We start from the raw sequence: 17633 nt of genomic DNA on the forward strand, positions 1-17633 counted from the left end.
TTTCTGCCTGCCCCCCATCCGCAACACACACACTTTGGCTTCATCTTCTAAACTGGGGGCTCATTTTCTGCCTGCCAAGTTCCCTTCCTTGAGGTGCAAACTGTATGCTCAATAGAATCACAATTCTGAGTTCCACCGTGTTTTTCTTGGAAGACCACCACTGCCAACTGAAGGTGGCAGAAAGGACCCGTGGGAAGGACTTTCGATCACCCTGGCTCAGGAGTTTGGATTTTATCTGCTTACTCAAAGTTCCCAAACTTAGTTCTGACGCCCAGAACCATGGTTAAGAGATGCTGCTTGGCCTGCAGAGTTTAGAAACTGGTTGCAAACTGCCAGTACTTTAAAGGTAAGAGATTTCACATTTACACGTCTGGATTCCTGGCTTCTCTTGAGAAATCTGAGATGAAGTGTCTCTGGGCCGCATTCCAGGTGCCGATGAGGGGCTCTATCCCTTTAAGTGGGTAGTGAGCTCGCCAGGGGTCACTAACACCATTTAACACACCAATGGTGTTTGTGTGTTTCTGAACTTCCCTTAGACTGCCTGCTGGACTCCTACCCTACTCAAGGTCCTCACCTTAGGCATCTGACTTTTCCCTTCAGCCCTAAGCAATGCAGAACCATTGAAAGAACTTCTTAAACAGAAGAGGGCTAGGAGTGGCTGTTTCAGCAGCAGCACGAACGGAGCAAGGAAGGGTGGATGAATAAATGGACACGGAGAGAATTACTTGGATTAGTTAGGAAGGCTAGGAAACCACAGCAGTTAAGACAGAGATAAGACCTAAACTTGGGACCAGAGGAGGAGGGGCCAAATGTGAGGGTAAAAGCCAGGGGATATGTGTGTTCAGACCCTCAGCCTTGACTGTGTACCCAGAGCTCCCTAGAAGCCGGAGGCCTCTAGCAGCGTCCCCCTCTCTCCCCAAGGCTGAGGGCGGGGTGCATAGCAAAGCACTTAAGGGAGAGGCTTTTCCAAGGAATCTCTGCTTTGAGGTGCATTTCCTAGGCTATAGTGAACAGGTTGTGGGGTGGAACTCATGTCTTCGGAAACTCAAGGAATGCTGTTTTAGACAGCTGGCAGCCCCAAGTGGCTTAGCTCTTGAAGTGGTGCTGGGTTAGTAAAGAACTCCAGGCCTCACGACTCAAAGAGGCCCAATTAGATGACATTTAAAAACACAGCATGCTCCCGAGCATATTCTAAAGCAGGCGATTTTTAAAAAGTAGGTGTATTTACTTGCCATGCCTCGTGGGATGCAGGGTCTCAGTTCCCCTGTCCAGGGATCGAACCTGTGCCCTCTGCCATGGCAGCGTGGAGTTTTAACCACTGGACCACCAGGGAAGTCCCAGCAGGTGCTCTATTCTGGGAAGATAACCTGACTTTCCCTTATGTTTTCAAGATAACGTGAACCAAGTACAACTTACTAAGGCATGGGAGCCAGGGGGCAGAAACCAGAGTTGGCACTTCCCCGACCAGGGATTTAATATCCCTGGTCATGCTGCTCAGCGTGAACGAAAAACCAAACAGAAACAACAAAAAAAATCCCTTAGAGTCATGACTCAGTAAAAGCCATTCCGGAGGGGTCTGGGGCCCACTCTTGCAGTGTTCCTATGTTCCAGAACCATCCATCCACTGCAGCACCGGGCTTTCTCTACCTCGGAAGAACAAGGGCCACTGATTCAGAAGCTGAGACTTCCCCAAGTAACCTTCCACCATGACCAAGCTTGACCGTGACAGAATCACAGACGTGGGCAGAAGAGAAAGGTTTCCTTCTTTTCTAAGTCCCCAAGGACAGAAAAGACTAAGCAGAAGGAGTTCCCCAGAGGCCCTAACCACTCCCCGCGGTTAGGCTTTCACTGCCCAGCACGTGTGCTCAATCCTGGTCTGGAAACTAAGACCCCTCAAGCTGGGCAGCATGACCAAAAAATATATATATAAAACTTAGCAGAAATCACTATTGATAAATGTCCCAGCATATGCCAGCCAGGTGACTTTGCAGATGTCATTCCCCCTCTGTTAAAGGTTTTCTGCCTCTTCAGTTAAAAAAAAAAAAAGATAATACCATCTACTTCACAGGGTTATTATGAAGATTAAACAGGATAATGTCTAAGTATAAGGAATGTGCAATCTGGTATTCAGTGATTACATTCAGATTCCAAGTTATTTTTTTTAAAAAAGGCTAGTAACAATTATATGAGGTTTAAAAGTTTATTTTATAAACATGTCATAATTATATAAATGACAGAAATGTCATAAATACTATGTAAAATAACAAGCTATTACAGAAAAATGATACAAAGATGTACATAAGTGCTTATGAAGGTAATCATTAAGTCTTCCTAGTCTATGAAAATAAAAAGGAAAAACCATTATTCACACTATCACAAAAGCTGTACCTTTTAGGTAAAAAGAAACTTGATAATAGTAATTTGAAAAATTTAGCACATCTACAACTACTGTTTAATTAAAACTTGATTTTCATTAACATTTATCATTTAAACACGGATAAGCTTGGATGGCAAAAAACATCTACTCAGGTACAAAATGAAAACTGCATGATCTTCTTCCTGCTCTCAGTTAATGATTGCAGAACAGACCTGTTTAGTGTTGTGGGAAAAAAGACCTGTCCAGAGGACCACAGAGGCTGAGGAGGGAACGCCTGGATCTCATTCACATGCTCTATGCAGGGAGCTAGAAGGCCCCGGGCTCACAGGCCAGCTCCAGGAAGCCCAACTAAACCATGTTTTCACTGAGTTCATCCGTAAAAACAAGATGATGATACCAACACAATTCATCATACACTGTTGCTGGGAAAAGCATTCACTAGGCGTCCACTTCATACCCACTCTGTACCAGGTATTGTGTGAAGGGCTGAGATAAGGACAAGGCACATTTCAGAACAGGCTCAGCGTGGGTAGGTGCTGAGGCAGTGCACATACAAGCGCTGGGTACTGCCCGACAGATCATTCCCAATGGTTCTGTCAGTGAGTAGTCTTCAGGCACAGTCAAGAAGTTAAAAAACATTCTTGAACACGAAGTTTTCCTTTTGTCACGTGTTTTTGGAGTTCGATCAGTGATGTGATGAGCCTGTGGGTGCGTCAGAATGATCTGGGATGCCCAGCAGACGTGCTGATGCCAGGCCCCACCCAGAGCTTTCAGACCCAGCACGCGCCTGGCAGTTCTGAAGTGCACTCCCCAATCAAGAATACTTTAAAGGTTGATAAAACAAAGTTCAAAGCAACTGTGAATGCAAATGTGGATACTTCGTATTAATAGTCAAAACAAGAAAAGTGTAACACAATGTGTGTATTTTTGTCATTATAAAATCCATTAAGTGTTACAAAATCACTTAAGAGTTACCACAAAAAACTTCTGCCCAACACACAGTGGAGCAAGAAAATGGCACTCTGGCAGTGCCCACCTCAGCCTGCAGAGGCCTGTTACCTGCTGATACTGTAGCAGCAATCTGCCTGTGCATTCCATGCACTTCTGTTTCCTGGGGCAGAAAAGTGCTCAAGATTATGAAGGCTTGCTATTAATTTTTTTTAAAGTCTTTATTGAATTTGTTACAATATTGCTTCTGTTTTTTTGCCCACAAGGCATGTGGGATCTCAGCTCCCTGACCAGGCCTCCTCTTCCTTGCATTGGAAAGCCAAGTCTTAATCACTCAACCCCCAGGAAGGTCCTGCTATTACTGTTAGTATCAACATTAACCAAGGTTTTAACCGGCAAATTACTTACTACTACTACAAACAAAGTGAACCGATATGGCATGGCTTACAACATAAAAGTTCCAAAGGACTAGATCAGAGATTTGGCTTCACTTTCTGCACCTGTAGCACCAGAAAGGTAACTTATCTGGGCATCAGTTCTTTCACCTCAGTAAAATGAAATAACAGTGCCTTGTTCACAGAAATGCGAGTATTCAATGGAGAAAATCATAAGCCATCAGAGAAACATTAATTATTATTTAGTACGCATTTCAAAATCTAGTACAGTTTTAATTTGTTTGCCCCCCCCCAAAAAACCCCACAAAAAACCTCAATATGTGTATTTTAAAGCTATAGCTAGAAGCGGTATACAACACTGAAAACCTAATCTGGGGGGAGGAAAGTACACAGTTACAAAGCAGTACATGTTTACAAGGATTTATCATCAAAATACTGTGTTCCCTTAGGCATATCATTTGACCTTTCTGGTTCTCATCTTCCTTTTCCTTGAGAGGTGAAAACAGGGAAAATGGGTGTATTAAAGCACTTCCTATCAAATATAAATATTACAAGATTATGGACAAAATACTCAAAGTTGAGGTCACACTGATAAAAACTAAATAGCTACTGGTTTAAAAAAACACGGCTAAATCATCCATCTTCGAGTCAGAATTTATTAAACAAGAAATTCAGGAAAAAAAATCAATTAGCATTGGATCTTAGGCCTACAAAGCATGGTCATCAAGCGGTCTGGCCTATGCAGTTCAGGGCGTCCCAATTAAAACGGCAGTCAGAACCATGCAAAGCAAGTCAAACCGTCCCTAAGGGAGAGAAATATCTAGTGAATAACTACAACCCATGATTCATAGGATCAAGAGAAGCAACTGTATTTATATACGTAAGCAACTCTACAAGGAGTTTCTCTGTATACACTTAAGCATTGATGCACTTCATTGGTAAGGACTGATTGACGCTGAAGCTGAAGCTCCAATCCTTTGGGCACCTGATGAGAGCTGACTCACTGGAAAAGACCCCGATGTTGGGAAAGATTGAGGGCAGGAGAAGGGGACGGCAGAGGATGAGATGGTTGGATGGCATCACCGACTCGATGGACATGAGTCTGAGCAAGCTCCAGGATTTGGTGATGGACAGGGAGGCCTGGCGTGCTGCACCACGGGGTCGCCAAGAGTCGGACACGACTGAGCGACTTAACTGAACGGAAGCACTGTTGTTCAGTTTCAAATCGCGAGAAGACTCTGAACGTTTAAGACCTGGGGCATATATTCCAGAAAAGACAGTGACAGGCTTGGGAGGGCTTCAACACGTTACCTGATACTCGCAGAAGCTGGTGCATCCTCAGATCCTCCGGACCGAGGGCACGAACAGGTCAACGCCCACCTAACAAACCTCCCAGTTCCGCCCTGCGGGCGCTCCGCCGCCGTCGCTTCTGCCGTCCACAAGAGCAGGGGCTTCGGCTGGGCTCGGCGGGGCCGGGCTGGGGGACGGGCCCCGCGGGCCAGCCCGAACGGCGGGGAGGCCGGCGCTCCCGGCTCGTGACGACCAGCCAACCGCTCGCCCCGCCGACCTCGGCGTCTAAGCACCGCGGGGCCCGCACGGCGGCACGGCCGAGCCAGGGCGGGGACCCCGGCGGCCCCCGCAGCCGCCGCCCGGGCCGCGGCCGCCGAGGGGCCGGCCGGAGCGGCGCGGCCGGCGCGTTCCGGCGCGCGCGCGCGCCCCAGCCAATCGCGTGCTCGCCCGCCCCCCGCGGCCGCGGCGAGGCCGGCGCTGGAAGAGGAAGAGGAACATTCGCCCTCCTCCTCCCAGCGCGCGGGCGGCGGCGGCGGCGGCGGCACCGGGGTCACGAACTCTGACCTTTCACTGACAAAAACAATAACAAACCCCTCCTTCCCCGCGACCCCGGCGGCGCCTCCGCGCCCGCCCCCGCCGTGCAGCTCCCACCCCGGCGTCCCGTCTCTCGCCAGCTGCCCCGCGAGCCGGAGCGGCCCGGGGGCTCCCGCCAGACGCCGACGCCGGGAAGCCGGCCTGCCCCCCGCGCCCTGCCCTCCGCGCCGGGGGCCGACCCGCCGCAGACACGGGACCTGCTTCGAGGCCGCTTTGGCGCCAAATCCTGAGGTAAAAATTGAAGGGGGGGAAAAAAGGGCCGCGGCGGGCTCGGGCGGGCGGCGGAGGGGGCGGGCCTGGCGCGCGGACATGGAGGCGCCGCGGCGGCGGCTGAACCCGACCCTTTTACCTTTGCCACGGGGCGGCGGCGCCGGCCGCTTTGCATAGTGGGCCGGGCCGCTCCGCTCCCCTCCCCGCCGCGGCCGGCCCGGCGAGCGGGCTCCCCCTGACCGGCCCGGCCGGCGCGGGGTGGGGGCGGAGGGGGACCGCGGCCCCGCCTCACAGCTGGCCCTCCGCCAGCGCCGCCATTTTGTCCTCGGCGGCGACGGCTCCGGCTGGGCCGGGCTCCCCTCCTCCTCCTCCTCCATCGCCTGCTCCTCCCCGGAGCCGTCCTTCCCTCGCTCCCCGGCTGCTCTCCTCTCCGCTTCCCGCCCACCGTGGCCCAACCGCCGTTTCTGTTGTTTTTTTTTTTTCCCCCCTGAAGGGGCGGGTTGGAGGAAAGGGAGGAAGGCGGGTGTGCGGGTGCGACCTTATGAGTGACAGCTGAGGGGGTCAATGGCCGCCCAGATAGGAGGGCCGGGGCCTCGCCGCCCCGCCCCCTGGGCCTCTGCTGATTGGGCTGTGCTGGCAGGGGGTGGTCCCCGCGCGGCGCGGGAGCAGAGACCCGGGCGCGGCGGGGGTCCGGGGGCGGGGCCTGGGGGCGGGGCGCGGCCGGGGGCGCGTGGGACGCGCAGGGGCGCGGCGAGGGCCGGGGCGCGTCCTCCGCCTGCCTCGCGTCCGGAGTGGGTGCTGCTGAACAATAGTAATAAAGGTGATGAAGCATCCCGAGCCCCCGGCCGTCGGCTCGTAGGAGAGGGCGTTGTGGAGTCGACACCTCTTAGGGCTCCTGCCCGTGTTGTCGGCGCGGCTGCGGGCGAATCCCCTTCCTGAGGCTCAATTTCATCGACCCTAAAATGGGAGGATGGGCGTTCTTACCCGGCCGGACCTCCCTTCCCAGCTCGTGTGAGGTGCTCAACTCAGAAAATGGAGTCCAGGCAACTTTGCAAACCTCGAGTCCTGCGGAAGTGTTGCTATTGTTGAAAATGGAGTGTGGAGCCACCTGGAGTGGAAAGCTTACGGGTATGGAGGGCTTTTGAGAACAGGGGAATCCGGAGTATTGTCTTTTCATTCGTTGGTTAAATATGTATTCGCTCAGCCCAGGGTCCTGGAATACATTCAGAGAACCAGGTAGAGCAGGCCCCTGCTCTTCTAGAATTGCGGGTGGGGGGTGATGTGTTTCAGGCCTGAGAAAACTGCCATTGAGTGGTCAGGGAGGGCCTCTGTGAGGTGGTGACTGAATAGAAGAAGCCAAGGGAGGAATAGCGTGAGAGAGAAAAGGGCCAGTGCAGAGCCGCAGGAGGGAGGGCACTTGGTGTGCAGTGAGGCTGGCCAGTTAGTTCATTGCTCCATCCGTTTCCCCCCCCCCACCTCCGAACTGAAGTCTGAAATATGATAGAGGTAACGGAGAAGAATAATCAATGAGAGTCAAGGAAAATAAAGCCGTGAAACGCATAGCTGTTGAATACGTGACTTGGTGGGAAAGCATCAGAAAATCACTTTACTTCCACATTAAAGTCCTCTGTCATCCCTTCAACTCCTCAGATACTGGCTGAGCCCCGCTGTTACCCAGGTGCTAGCTGATTCAGACATTGGTGGGCGTCGGGTCCGTGATTGAAATTCCAAACACCTGCGTTCTGGTCTCTGCCTCTCCCCTCAGCGCATCTCTGTACACACATCCCTACACACAGATGCTGTGGGCAGAAGCCAGTGTTGTGGGTAACAGTGCCAGTCTTTACTAGCCCTGTGACTTTGGGTAAGTTCTTTGACTTTTTTGAGCCTCGTTGTTTTCATCAGGACAGTGAATAGAACCTTCCTTCTATAATTTCGGATTAAATGAGTTAAATGTAAATAAGGAGCTTAGAAAAGTGTGTAGTAAATGATCACAGTTGGAGTTATTGTCATGAAGAACTAGCTGTATGGAAAAGCCATTGGACTGGTTAAGTGAGGCAAACAGTGAAATTTTTAGACGATGTGGTGTAGGGCAAAACACTGAATCAGAACTCTGGGAAACTAATTTTGGCTCTTATGCTTTCAGCTGGTCACTTGGCATCCAGGCCAAAAGTGTATTTAGAAAGAAAAGTAGTGGGACTAATACTATTAACAAAATTGTGCAGAGCTACAATTTATAAAATTCTCTTACAGGCATTTTAGTGCTCAAGCCCTACCAGGACATAACGCTAGAGGTCCTTTTCCTCCTCCCTGTTTTCAAACCTAAGACTTTTCATCATTTTCTTATCCCTGTATTCTGAGCTCCTTGTGCATGAAACACACTGGCCTGCTTTTGGCTTCCTTGAAGGTGTGGCTTACCTCTACCCCAGGCTCTTTCAGATGCTGTTCCCTCTTCCTTTAAGGAAGGAATTAACAGCATTTGCTGTTGCCCTCCCCCCCCCACCCAAGTCCTGCAGATGTCAGCATAAGCCTCACTTCCTTAGGGAGTCCCTCTGTGATCCCTCATACCAGTTTAGATCAACTTCTTTTTCTTTACACTGTGTTCTCTCCCTTTATAACTTTTCTCTCACTGCATAATTACACTCCGTACTGTGATCGTTTGATGGATACCTGTTCCCCTTACCTCATGAGAGCAGGAATAATTTTGCGCATCATTGTATTTCCAGCACTTAGCATAGTGGCTCAGTGACTGCTTGCTGAGTGATTGAATTGTTGATACTTTTGATATCTCTGGTATCTTTTTATGTAGGCTTGTTTAGCAGTTAAGAAGCAGTGTCAGCAATAAAATAAATACCTGTTACAGTATTTGGGTGAGTTAGGAAGTGGTTTCTCAGCGTGGCATTGTCTGCAGACACAGGGTGCATGCATCGGTCGTGTCCGACTCTTTACGACCCTGTGGACTGTAGCCCACCAGGCTCCTCTGTCCGTGGGATTTTCCAGGCAGGAATACTGGAGTGGGTTGTGGTTTTCTATTCCAGGGTGTCTTCCCTATCCAGGGATTGAACCCATGTCTCTTGTCTCCTGAATTGGCAGGCAGATTATTTACCCCCGTGCCACCTGGGAAGTCCATAATATCTGTAAGAAACCCAAGAGGAACCCTTTTTTACCCACCTAATGTGTTGATTTATGGTTTGTTTTTTTTTTTTGAGATAAGAAATAGATAATTGTATCATAAGTAAACTGTGTGAAAGTTAGTGTGAATGGAACTAAACAGCATATATATTCATGCCATTTACTTTAACTGGAGGACTTAAGCACCAGTGTGATTTTCTTGAAATAAAAAATGCTGGTCTTACTCTATCACAGAGGATCCAAGGACAAAGAAGACTTAGTGAGCTTGCAGAGAGTTGGGAATTCAGTCTCTGTAGCCATTAATTTAAAATAGTTATCTTTTCAAAGATGAGTTATTGAAAATCACCTTGTAATTGCTTTACCAACGTCACAGAGTATTTATCGGATATATATCAAGCTTCTGCTTAAGAGTCTGGTAAATGGAACATTTTTATTCACTTATTTTATATAATACAGATTTTGCAAATGTTACAGTATTTTTAAAATAGTCACCCTTTTATTTAATCACTTATTTTTGGATTTTTTTTTTCTGTCCTATTTAAGAGTTTTTTTGGTATTATTTTTCAATCCAGCACTTTTGATTCCTTGTACTCGTTAGGGTAACCAAAGAACTCATAGTCTAGTGGAAAAGCTAACTATATGTATATCTTTTTTTTATATATGTATGTATTATATCATTAAATTATTTGTTGCTTTTAGGAGTTGTGTTTACGGTGACCTTTAAGTTTCATCGTCATAAACATGCCTTTCAGAAAGAGGAAAAGCTTTGTGATAACCCCAGTTTATGAGGGCTCCTGGGACGTTTTAGTGATTGTCTCCAAGAAGTCAAGTTACTCCTGTCTCTGGAACTTTAAGTGGGAGAGATTCCCTGCTTGTAAGATGAGGAGGCGGGGAGCCAACATTGAGACTGGGGTCAGGAACAGGGGCCTCTTGTTATCCGGGTGGCATAGAGAGCAAGGCAGGTGGGCCTGTGACCCAGCCCCGCTTCAGCCTTGGCACTGAGCACTGGCCCGTGTGTCTCGCTCCCTGAATGCCTCCACATTTTGAGGACTCTCACTTGGGTTTTGTATCCGTGAGTCCTCTTTTGTGCTGTGTGCGCCTTTAGTCCCAGAGCAGCCCCTTAATCAGTGCTGCATGGGGAGAACCTGGGAAGGGTCCGTGTTAAGGCTCATCCAGGCTGGCCTCCCACCTGCTGCAGCAGTCCTCTGTCGGAGGCTAGTGGCCTCTTCTCACTGCTGCTAGTTATGGAGAACTTAATGTAGACTGTTTTCCTCCAGGCATGATTGGCATCTTTAACCGCATCTGTCACGCATTGAAAAGGTAGGCTGTTCCTTACCTGTTGGAGTCTCTTTTGCCTTAGCCTACTCGGCCTGAAGTTCTCTTTGTGACTGTCCCACCCTGCCATTCTCTCCCCATAGCCCTTGTCAGGGACAGGTGCTTACTGCTTTCCATCCTTTCTTCAGGTATCCTGAGTGCTTGAGTTTAAGCAGCAGGGACTCTGTACCCAAAGGCAAGTCTCCCTGCGAACACTCAGCTAGTATAGCCACAGTGATGGTGGGGGAGTGGATAGAGGACTTGAAAGCCCAGATTAGGTCATTGGCGTAAGACACTCTTAGGGGACAGAAAGAGCAGCTTTCTACCCCAGCATCTGGGGTCTGGGAGCAGAGGGGTGGGAGGGGATTAGGATGGGAAAGGAAGAGACTGGTTCAGATACTCAAGTATCTTTCTGATTACCCACGGGCTCCAAGGAGCCTGTAATCATGACAGCTAGCCTGAGGCAAAGTGCGATTTTTAGGGACAGTAAAAATTACCTGCTCCACTGTAATAAGCCTTGAAGTCCATAAAAGGAGGGCTTCCCTGGTGGCTGTCAGTGGTAAAGAACTCGTCTGCCAGGCCAGGCAATGTGGGTTCAGTCCCTGAAGGAGGAATTGACAATCCACTGCATTTATTCTTGCCTGGGAAATCCCGTGGACAGAGAAGCCTGGCAGACTACAGTCCATGGGGTTGCAAAAGAGTTGAATGTGACTGAGTGACTGAACAACAAAAGTCCATAAAAGGAGGTCAAACCTTTTATTCTAATATTATGGACAAGTAACGCTGAAGATTCTAATTCCTTGAAGTGTTAACGAGTCAGTAGGGAGGAATTTCATGCCAACGATAGAAGAGACTGTCATTCTCTGCTGCTTGGATTCGCGGAACGTGTGAGAGAAGGTGCTGAGGCTTGGAAAATGGGGTGAGTGGTATCCACAGAGCGGGGAGAGAAGCGAGAGGCTGGTGGCCGGAGAGCAGATCTGAGGCGGCATGGTTTCCCTGGGCGCCACCTGACGTTCTTTCTTCCCGTTCTCCAATAGCTGCCTGCCTCTGCATGGCAGGTCGGTCTCCACTGAGAAAGTCAGTCATAACTATCCTTCCAAGGAGCAAGTGTCTTTGAATTTCATGACTGCAGTCACCATCTGCAGTGACTTTGGAGCCCCCCAGAATAGTCTCTCACTGTTTCCACTGTTTCCCCATCTATTTGCCATGAAGTGATGGGACTGGATGCCATGATCTTAGTTTTCTGAATGTTGAGCTTTAAGCCAACTTTGTGGCTCAGACGATAAGGCGTCTGCCTACAATGTGGGAGACCCGGGATGGATTCCTGGGTCGGGAAGTTCCCCTGGAGAAGGAAATGGCAACCCACTCCAGTATTCTTGCCTGGAAAATCCCATGGATGGAGGAGCCCAGTAGGCTACAGTCCATGGGGTCGCAAAGAGTCGGACACGACTGGCGACTTCACTTCACTTTCCTCTTTGACTTTCATCAAGAGGCTCTTTAGTTCTTCTTCACTTTCTGCCATGAGGGTGGTGTCATCTCCATATGTGAGGTTATTGATATTTCTCCCGGCAATCTTGATTCCAGCTTGTGCTTCATCCCGCTCAGCGTTTTCCCATGATGTACTCTGCATATAAGTTAAATAAGCAAGGTGATAATATACAGCCTTGACGTAACCCTTTCCCGAGTTGGAACCAGTCTTGTTCCACGTCCAGTTAACGGTTGCTTCCTGACCTGCATACAGATTTCTCAGGAGGCAGGTCAGGTGGTCTGGTATTCCCATCTCTTTAACAGTTTTCCACAGTTTCTTGTGATCCACAGTCAAAGGCTTTACAGTACAGATTTTTTAAAACGTAAATTTTTTAAGAATGTATTATTTGTGGCTGCACTGAGTCTTTGTTACTGTGCGTGGGCTTTCTCTATTTGCAGCAGGGTGAGGGCTACTCTCTGGGGGGTGTGGCCTTTTCCTTGCAGCGGCTTCTCTTGCTGGGGAGCACAGGCTCTAGGCACACAGGCTTCAGTAGTTGCAGGCACTAGAGCGCTGGCTCAGTAATTGGGGCACTTGACTTAGTTGCCACACAGCGTGTGGGATCTTCCCATACTCGGGATCGAACCTATGTCCACTGCAATGGCAGGCAGAGTCTCAACACTGGCCATCAGGGAAGTCCTAAATTTATAACATGTCTCTTTTCTGAAGAGATAAAGTAGGAAAAGTAGGAAAATTTTCAAGTGAAGAAAAGGTAGCATTGCATCAAAAGGCACATATGGATCTTCCTTGATTTATGATGGGGTTATTCATAAGTTGAAAATGTACATAAAAATGCGCTTGATACATCTAACCTACCAAAGATTGAAGCTTAGGCTTGTCTACCTTAAATATGCTCAGAACACTGACATTAGCCTGCGGTTGGGCAAAACCGTGTAATGTAAGTCTATTTTATAATTACTGAATATCTCTAGTAATTTATTGACTACTATATTGAAAGTGAGCAGCAGAGTAATTTTAACAGTTTAATTATTTAACTGTAACAGTAATAATTGTTTAACAGTAGATCATGTGACTGACTGGGAGGTAGCTGCCACTGCCTGGCATCATGAGAGGATCATAACTGTATACTGCTAGCCTGGGAAGAGTTCAGAATTCACAAATGGAAATGCAGTTTCTACTGAATGCATATCCCTTTCACACCATGGTAAAGTTGGAAAATCATAAGCTATGCCACCTTAAGCTGGGGACCTTCTGTGCAGGAACACTCAGAGGAACGCCAGTCATTAGCGCTCCAAACTAGGAATAATCTGAATGCTCATCAGCTGTAGAATAGATAAGTGAATAGTGCCACAGTCGTGTGCTGGGATGCTCTACAGGAGTGAAAATGCACTCGCTGCTCATGGTTATCGCAACAGTGAGCAGCAGAAGCCAGACACGGGAAAACTGTATTAACATACAGCTCAGACACAAGCAGAAGGAGTCCATGAGCGTGGAAGGCAGGACAGCAGGAAGTCAGTGGTTCTGTGGGGGCATGAGGGGAGCCTTTTAGGTGCCAGTGGTGCTGCTTTCTGAGGGGAGCGCGGTGCGTGTGTGCTCACTGAGGGAGCACGCACACAGCTGTTTCACTGTGGTTTGTGTGCGCTTTCGCATCTGCCGGTTAGGCTTCAGTAGAAAAATGTTTACTGAGGAGATGGTAAAGTTTCCCTCGCTATTTTAATCAGTATGTTTATTATGTCGGTAAAATTTATAAGGGGAAAGGGTGTTCAGGTTCCATAGGAACTGTCGTGTTGCTGTCTGGGTGGAGCTAGGTCAGAAATTTCTGTAATACTGAAACATCAAGCACATATTTAGGAATTAGTGGTTATATAAATAAGTTACTAAAGGTCCAGCATATTGATGTAAGCCATTTGTTCCTTCAGATGATTAGCTGGGCTTCTGTCTCTCTTTATAATTCTCTTCTGTTGACTTCGTCTTTCAGGAAACTATTTTGAAGGGGAGTCTGGTGCAGAGGGAAGGTTGTGGTTTTAGAGTCAGAGAAGCCTGAGTTAGAACCCCAGGTACACTTTTTCCAACTAGGTGGCTTGGAACAAGTTGATTAAACTTCTGAGTCTCCTTTTTTTTTCTCCTGTCTGCATTGGTGGAGCTAATAATGTTGCACCTACTCAGAAGGCATGGATTTAAGGATTAAATGCTGCCTACTGTGACTTCACTTTGCCTTTCCTACATTGGAGAAGGCAATGGCAACCTACTCCGTGTTCTTGCCTGGAGAATCCCAGGGGCGGGGGACCCTGATGGGCTGCCATCTCTGGGGTTGCACAGAGTCGGACACGACTGAGTGACTTAGCAGCAGCAGGCAGTGATACCAGGCGCATTGTAGGCGCTCCGAAAGCTGTCCTGCTTTCCTTCCCTCTCTCGCCGGGCCACACTAACAGAAGCAGGGAGTGTGCATTTTGCCCTTGCACTTGGGCCCTTGGTAAACTGAGGAGAGCTCCCCGTGTGCAGTGGGGTTTCAGGACAGGTTTCCACACGGTGACCTGGAGCATTGCTCTGGTTGCTGGGACTCCACAGAGGTGAGAGCAGCTCCTCTTCCCGGCTAGTCCCTGCTCACCCGCCTCCCCAGCTCCAAAGCACCTCCACCGTCCTTTCCTGGACCCCGGACTTGTAACAGGGAAGAAGCAAGTTTCCTGTGGGCACAGGAAATCACCTGGCCCCAGAGCTAAGTAGTCTTTGAGCCTCTTTCTGACGACAGGATGTGTACCTCAACTTGATCCTTCTGGTATCCTCATGTCGGTGGACACTTACTAAATCTGTCACTTGATTTCTGTTTCTTGCTTTCAGGTCGATCTGTGATTTCAAGTCTTGAATGGTATATTTCTCATTTTTTAAGTTCTCAGGTGTTTTATATTTTTGTTTTTCTTTTCTCATGAGTACAAAGAGATTTCTGACAGTCATAGCATAATAAAACTCACACTGAATACCTTGTTGCCTGTCTAGAAGTTCTGTTGTTGTTGTTTAGTCACTAAGTCTTGTCCGACTCTTGTGACCCCATGGACTGTAGCCCATCAGGCTCCTCTGCCCTTGGGATTTCCCAGGCAGGAAGTTCTATATGCAGTAGTATTTTGCAAACAGTTGTTGGTGTTGGTTTATCTTTAAATATTTGTAAGGTTTATCCTAATTCAGCCCTTTCATTTCTCATTGTGCAGTTTAACAGAGTGAATTATAAATATTGTATGAGCATATAATACATACACATGTGTAGTTACATTTCATGTAGCTCTTATGTCAAAATAAGGGACCTGTTCCTGATTATAATATGCATTATAATACACAGTTTGTCATTGCTTTCACATGACTTTGAAGTTTGTGCCAGCAGTAGCGACCTATGCACTGCATGCCTGCTGTGTGCCTGGCACAGTGTTAGGCCCTTTTTATATGTATTAAGATCTGTTCTTCATGATAATCTCATGCCGTCCAGTATCAGAGAGATCAGCTTAGAAGCCTGCCAGGGCCTCTGAACCCAGTATATTTGTTTCGATGAGGAAATATCAAGGCAGTAAATCTTTAATGTTATGTAATTTTGGGCCACATAATATATAAATAAGGATGATGTGAATCAGTTCTTTGTGAAGGGCAAGGCAGGCTCCCCGATTCCTGTCAGCGAAGACAGAGTTTCCTTGTCCCACGACGTGTTTATTGTCATTTGAGACATTGGCCTCTCAGCCTGCCCCTGGGGAGAGCACGGCCAGGCTGTTCTCCAGCTCCCTGGGATTCGGGTGTTCCCAGTCTGAGCCCCGCTCTCACTGCAGTGGGGTCTGTAGCCCCCCGCTGAAACCAAAGACACCCTGGTTGCAAAGTTTGGTCAGCTGGATGCTTTTTGCAAATCTGGGAGAGTTGATTAAAGTCACCATTGTGTCCTCTTTGTTGTTAAGAGTGATCCTGATCTACTTGCATTTGCAGGAATTGATGTTCTCAAACCTCCTGCCACTTTAGGCCAAGCAGTAGTGGTTTTACTTCTGCCATTCTGTGGTCTGCACAATAGTTTTTGTGTGCTGTGCCCTGTTGTCATTGTGTGCTGGAAAGACTTGCTAGTTCAGGTGAAGACTCTGTATCCCCAGTCTTCGTTGCCACCACTTTCTTTCTAACTGGCCTTCCGTGGACCATCCTTTTCTGTCTCCTCCTCACTGTCCCCTGAAGGATTTTTTTTTTTTTTTGGAAGAGCCATATATGACCACTTCATGTCTCTGCCACACCTCTGGTTGTTCTTGTCTTCAGCGCCCACCTCTCTCCCTCTTGACTGCTCCAGCAGTCTCCTGCAGGTTGCCTGCTGGTCCTCGACTGTGCCGTTCTCCTGTGGTCTGCCGGTCTGTCTGAGCTCTGCTTAGAACTCTCCCACCCGCCCTCTGTGTGTTTGCTCAGTTCTACTTCCCTTCAAGACCAGTCTTCTTGGCTTCTCTCCTGTGAAACTATCATTGCTTCTTCCTCCAGACTGTAGACTTTACCTTGCTCAGCTCTTACTTGTTTCCTTCATAAGTTCTTCAAGGACAAGGACTTTCTCCTTTATTTCTTCTTCTTGTTACTCATGCTCAGCAGTCAGCTTGTTGCCTAGTTATTTTAAAAGAATGGATGGTAGTTGAACTTGGTTAGTTTAAAACCACCATAGGAAAGTATTCCATAGTAGGTTGGTTTTGTTGTTGTTTAACTTAGGGTACATGGATTTCTTGCCTTTGGCTAATTAATTAGGAAAGGGGGGGTGCGGTGCTCCAGGGTGAGCAGCCGAGTGGGTGAGCACCAGCCTTTGAGGCCTTGTGCTTCTGAACCGAGAGCTGTGTTAGTGATCTGCCCACCGTGCTGGTGAATACAGGGCCCGCGGTGCAGTGACCGCGCAGCAAGTGTCAGTTACTTCAGCATGATTCTGCTTCGCCCTACCAGCAAGACTTTTTCAAGGGCTTTGTCTAGTTCGTCGTATCCAAACAGTATGGTTTTTCTGTTTTGTTTTTCAGATTTCAAATGCAGAATTATGTTGTACTAGTGAAAATGGCTTTTCAAACTAGGTGTAGACATAACCCACTGTTCCCAGAGCTGCTGTTTCTTGAAAGACACCCCCTAATATCTCCCAATACCCTTTGCAAAGCTTTGCCTTTCCCTGTGTCCCAGGGGCCACTTGTGGCTGGGGTAGCCAAGGAAGCAAGCCCTGAGGGGAACCTGACCCCTGACATTGTCTTTTTTCCTGAGGCATTTAACTTAAAGGTTCCCCTCACTTTCTCACGGCACTCGAGGATGCTGTTTATTTATTCCTCACTACACCGTGATGCCTGCAAGAAGCAGCCTCTGTCTTCTTTGGTTTATTCCGGAGAATAAGATATGGTTTGCAGCTTAACATGTTTTTTCAAACATGATGAAATGGAATATGTTTTAAAAAATTTCTCTCTCTCCTGCCTGGTCTCACTGGATTTAAATCCGTGTTGAAAGCACTTTTCATAGTTTCCGTCTCTCTCATATTCTGTTAGTCTCTGCTTGCTTTTCCAGAGGTGCATGTTCCTCCCTGTTCATTTGTAAGCACTTCCTAAGCTGCTGTTGGTGATGCCTGTAGCTTCTTTGGTGGCAGAAACCTAACAGATCAAGAATTAGAAGACATCGAGTATTGAGGTGGTCAAAAAGTTTATTCCAGTTTTTCCACAGCACCTTATGGGAAAAACTCGAACGAACTTTTTGGTCAATCCAATATATAAAGGAAGGTTGTTGCTCTGGGTATTGAGTGTTTGCTGTAGACCAAGAGGTTGGCATGGAAGGGAGAGCAAGGTGGGAGGGGGGCCCCTGCCCCAACAGAGAGCAAGCCTGAACTGTAAAGGGGTAGCATCAGATGATGAGGAGACAGAGGAAGGCAGGACAG

General features: G+C 48.1%; 1 protein-coding gene and 1 pseudogene across 15 annotated transcripts in view; one reads left to right on the forward strand and one right to left on the reverse strand.

Annotated features, from left to right (window-relative positions):
- Window positions 1-865: 865 nt before the first annotated feature.
- On the reverse strand, window positions 866-6646 carry LOC129547520 (uncharacterized; annotated as a pseudogene). Its single transcript, XR_016036152.1, has 2 exons — window positions 5032-6646; window positions 866-3079 (listed from the first exon to the last, which is right to left on the reverse strand). The product of XR_016036152.1 is annotated as an uncharacterized LOC129547520 (transcript).
- The window catches only part of NR2C2 (nuclear receptor subfamily 2 group C member 2), a 108295-nt gene continuing 96357 nt past the window's right edge, over window positions 5696-17633 (forward strand). For 4 of the 14 annotated variants that reach the window (XR_016036255.1, XM_055413504.2, XM_088831967.1 and 1 more), the window contains exon 1: window positions 5698-5835. The gene's annotated coding sequence lies outside the window, so the exon portion shown is untranslated. Of the gene's footprint in view, window positions 5836-6543; window positions 6943-7464; window positions 7676-9740; window positions 10264-17633 lie in introns of those variants that run through there. The other 10 variants (XM_055413502.2, XM_088831964.1, XM_055413501.2 and 7 more) reach the window with 8 other exon arrangements.

This window comes from Moschus berezovskii, chromosome 24, assembly GCF_049115385.1.
Source record: "Moschus berezovskii isolate FMDL1 chromosome 24, NW_MosBer_1.0, whole genome shotgun sequence".
NCBI lineage: Eukaryota > Metazoa > Chordata > Mammalia > Artiodactyla > Moschidae > Moschus > Moschus berezovskii.